The sequence below is a fragment of the Palaemon carinicauda genome, chromosome 17 (assembly GCF_036898095.1).
Source record: "Palaemon carinicauda isolate YSFRI2023 chromosome 17, ASM3689809v2, whole genome shotgun sequence".
Classification (NCBI taxonomy): Eukaryota; Metazoa; Arthropoda; class Malacostraca; order Decapoda; family Palaemonidae; genus Palaemon; species Palaemon carinicauda.
Window position 1 is genome coordinate 35,777,914 of NC_090741.1, and position 5,000 is coordinate 35,782,913.

Below are 5,000 nucleotides of genomic sequence, written 5' to 3' on the forward strand. Positions count from 1 at the left end.
GTCTAACGTGGAATTTCCAAAAACACAGCATTGCAAAATGGATAAACATACGGCAGCCATTCGCAAAAACTTGGAAAACCAATTTGGCCAAATTAAAGTGTTCTAAATTCAAGTCTGTTTAGAGCACAATCTTCAGCACAACACTACGAAATGCAATGCTATGAAACATCTGTTACTAAAACACGTAATTACTGAACTTGGTAAAGATGGTCCAAGAAGTTGTTTGTAAGTCTAATTATTTATAACGATTTCCTGCTACTAAAGTCAACAAATAGCCCTGTTTCATATGAAATAAATATCAGGTTATTGCTAATGTAATATTGCTTACTGTAATGAATTATATATTATTTTATAACAGTAGTTCTTTATTCTAAAACCAAAATTGGTAAGCCTAATGTAGATACAACAGATTTCACTATAGTAAATCGCCAGTAATAATAAATCAATACAAAGATAATTCTTTTATATCCACAACAATAAGTATACAAACACAAGATATATTTTCCATCTCTAATTTTTAAGTTTCACACAAAAAGCCAAAAATCGTATCTTTTTAACCTGCTAACAACTTGTTAATAATTTGAAAGTTGTAGATTACGGCAAGAATCCCATAACAGCGCTCATGAGTTCAGAGCCGCTCAGAGGGCACATTGCGAATCCAACAGAGCAGTCTCTTTGATGCTGGCCAAAGTTTCTGGCTGCTGCAATGCCATTTCTAGCACCTCCTGGGGCCAGAAGATCATCTTCATAGTTCGCTTTTCTGCAGGGTAAAGAAGAGTGATGGTATTAGTATTAGACAGACATTTAAACATTGTTAAAAGAAACATAATACTAATAGGAAATTCACCGTAAAAAATATACCTTTCTCAGCCGTATTTCAGTAAAATACAGGTGACCGTTATTGTAACCCTACTTTATTATCTTTTATGGGTTAGTGACCGTAATATCACTCATTTTCGTCAATATATCCGTTCCTAAAACGAGAAATGTCTGGTAGCATTTATTCCAGGATTTTTACCGTTTTACGGCAAATTCTTAACTGTGTAGGTATCTTTTGTAGGCTTTGTAGGATTATCAAATGTAAATGGAAAAAAGATGGTCTTAGAATTGTTGGGGAATTGCTTAGAGACGCGGCAGTTAAATTTTTATTGGATTCCACAGAGTAAACGAAAAAGAGCAGTTTTGATATGATTTTGTGGAATTAATGAAGGGAATTCTTACAATGACGTCACGGGAAAATAAATACATTTTTTTTTTACTTTTTATGTAAATATGAAGAGAATGTATAGATGGTATAATTTCTATGTAGGATTTCACAGAACTTTTCCAAACAATAAAATTGATATTGATGTTTTTAGGTTTATAAGTTTACAGAATGGTACATCGTCATAGTTTTGTTCAACATTAGAAGCTTTTTATTTGTTTAATCAGTTTAATCTATTAATAAGATAACCTTCATAACAATAATAAACTTTTAAATGCTTACCCTATGAGGCTAAGAATAGCCAGTTCTTCTTCGTGGAGTAGATTGTCCGGTAAACCAGCCATTTCACACACCCATTTCAGGCCACAACCAGTCACGTCCTGCACCAGAACGTCCTCCAGCAGGTTTTTGGTGACTTTTGACCGGGCTTTTGCAGATCGTCTCCTCCTCCTCCTCCGTCTACAGTCATGGCCGTGGTGCACTTTGTGCCCATAAATGTAGCCATCGTGACTTCCATAACTTCTGTTTCCTCTGGAGTCCGTTTTTCCTTTGCCAAAGTCATATCCCTTTCTGTATACAGATCCTTCATTAAGACTGTAAGCCTCTCTCTGATTAGTTATGGCTCCTCTAGAACTGTAAACCTTCCTATGGTCAGTTACAGCTTCTTCTGCCATATTGTGACCCTTTCTGTGATGAGTTACGCTTCCTTTGCCAATGCTGTAAGATTTTCCATGATCAGCAAAGGCTCCATTGTCAAGGCCATAATCCCTCCTGTACTGAGTTATGGCTTCTTTACCAGAACTATGAGCTTTTCCATGATCAGCAAAGGCTCCATTGTCAAGGCCGTAACCCCTCCTGTACTGAATTAAGGCTTCTGTACTAGAACTCTGAGCTTTTCCATGATCAGCAAGGGCTCCATTGTCAAGGCCATAATCCCTCCTGTACTTAAGTAAGGCTTCTGTACTAGAACTGTGAGCTTTTCCATGATCAGCAAAGGCTCCATTGTCAAAGCCATAACCTCTCCTGTACTGAATTAAGGGTTCTTTACCAGAACTGTGAGCTTTTCCTTGATCAACAAAGGCTCCATTGTCAAGGCTGTAACCCCTTTTGTACTGAGTTAATGCTTCTTTACCAGAACTGTAATCTTTTCCATGATCAGGTACGATATCTTTGTCAATGTTATGTTCCTTTCTTTGATGCTTTATATCTATTTTACCAAAACGGAATACTCTTCCATTATCAGCTACAGTTCCTCTATCAAGGCTATTGCCTTTTCTTTGATGATGAAATATGCTCGCTTCTCCATGAGGTAAACCATCTCCATGATCAGTTATGGCTCCTTTGTCGAAGTTCTGACCGTTTTTTAAATGATCCATGGCTCCGCTCTCATGACTATTACCCTTCTTGTGGTGATTCAGGGTCGCTTTGCCCACACTGTAATCCTCTGTTTGATAAATTATTGATTCTTGGTCATAATTGTGACCCTTTCTGTGGTGAGTGATGTGTCCTTTTCCAAATCTGTAGCCATCATCCTGATGAACTATAGCTCCTTTGTCATATCCATATCCATGTATGTGATGAACTCTGGTGCCTCTGCCATAACCATAACCATCGTTGTGGTGAACTATAGCTCCTTTGCCATATCCGTAACCATCGTTGTGGTGAACTATAGCTCCTTTGCCATATCCATACCCATGTTTGTGATGAGCTACAGCCACGATACCAGCAATGCCAAGTCCAATGGCTCCGGCAACCGCGGCTCCACTAGTAAGAGCCGCTAGACTCCCTACTCCACTGGTCAAAGCAGCCAGGCCACCAGTGCTTAGACCTATAGTAAGGGTGGCGGGCTCCATTACATCTCTCTGCAGGGATTGATTTATTGGTTTATCCAACTGTCGTCGCAATTTCGTGGGTCATTGGTGCCGTTCTCTTTGTGAATAATGATAGACAGATTGTATTAATTGCATTATTTGGAATATGATACTAATATAATGTATAAGATACTAATTACCAATTCTTTTAAACATCCCTCTAAAAATTCTGGAAGAGTGAAAACATTTATTGAACACCTATTGTATCTTTGTTGACTTGAACAGTTAAACATGTTCCTGGCAGTTTTATTTTAGTTTATGTATGTATATTTATAGACGTATATATACACATTATATATATATGTATATATATATATATATATATATATATATATATATATATATATATATATATACAGTATGTATATATATCTATATATATATATATATATATATATATATATATATATATATAGTATGTATATATATGTATATATATATATACATATATATATATATATATATATATATATATATATATATATATATATATCACACCATCGCCAATCTGCAATGGCGAGCATGGTGATGAAATGGCCAAACCCCAGACATAAATAAGGACATGTCTGCGGCCTTTGTCCTGCAATGGACTAAAGACGGCTGTATTTTGTTGTTATTGGTGTATATATAGTTGTTATCGTAATAATATACGCCTATATTCCTACTAAGCAAGCCAGCATGTGAAAGCATGAGAATGAAAGTCAATATGAAATAAGAAATGTATACAGTACATTCTAAACATCAGAGATTACCATATGTTCCATTCAAATTTTGTATTTGATGTCAAAGTTATAAATAAAAAGTAGCTGCTATCTGTTATATCTACAGGAAAGGAATGGAGAGGACATCAAGTGGAAGAAATGTCATTTGCAAATCGATTCAACCACAAATTAAACTCAAAATTACGTTATTTTCTTCCTGTCTATTAAAATAACCAACCTGTGTTAATCCCACATCCTAAGGACGAAAGCTCTCCGCTGTATGAGGAAAGATGACCTCAAGTAATGTTGCAGACTAAAAGAAGAAGAATCCTTAGGACCAAAACAAAGATCACTCACGAGTGACACGACTTCAATTGGAGATTTCCTCCTTTTCGAGGATTTCACGAATTCAATTGGAGATGTTCTCTTGTTTTCGTGACCAAATCTTCGTGGATTCGTCACAGCTGGTTTAGCAAAATACAAAAGGAAAAGGAAAAGAGGAAGAACAACAACAACAATATATATAAAAAAAACTTTATTGCAGAGAACACCAGCATCGCAAAAGGACCTGGTTTCATACTGTTGAAAAACCCGTAATTTTAATCGGAAATTCTCCGTAAAAATATACAGTTTTCAGTCACGGTTTTGGTAAAATACAGGCGACCGTAATTTTAGCCTACTTTGTAAATATCTTTCACGGGTTGGTGATCGTAATATCACTCCTTTACGTCAATATATCCGTTTTTTAAATGGTAAATGTCTGGCAACATTTATTCCAGGATTTCTACTGTTTTTAAAACGGTAGGTTGGTCAGGGCACCAGCCACCCGTTGAGATACTACCGTTAGAGTTATGGGGTCCTTTGACAGGCCAGACAGTACTACGTTGAATCCTTCTCTCAGGTTTCGGTTCCTTTTCCCTTTGCCTACACATACACCGAATTGCCTGGCCTATTCTTTACATTTTCTCCTCTGTCCTCTTACACCTGACAACCCTGAGATTACCAAACAATTCTTCTTTCAACGGGTTAACTACTGCACTGTAATTGTTCAGTGGCCACTTTCATCTTGTTAAGGGTAGAAGAGACTCTTTAGCTATGGTAAGCAGCTCTTCTAGGAGAAGGACACTCCAAAATCAAACCATTGTTCTCTAGTCCTGGGTAGTGCCATAGCCTCTGTACTATGGCCTTCCACTGTCTTGGGTTAGAGTTCTCTTGCTTTAGGGT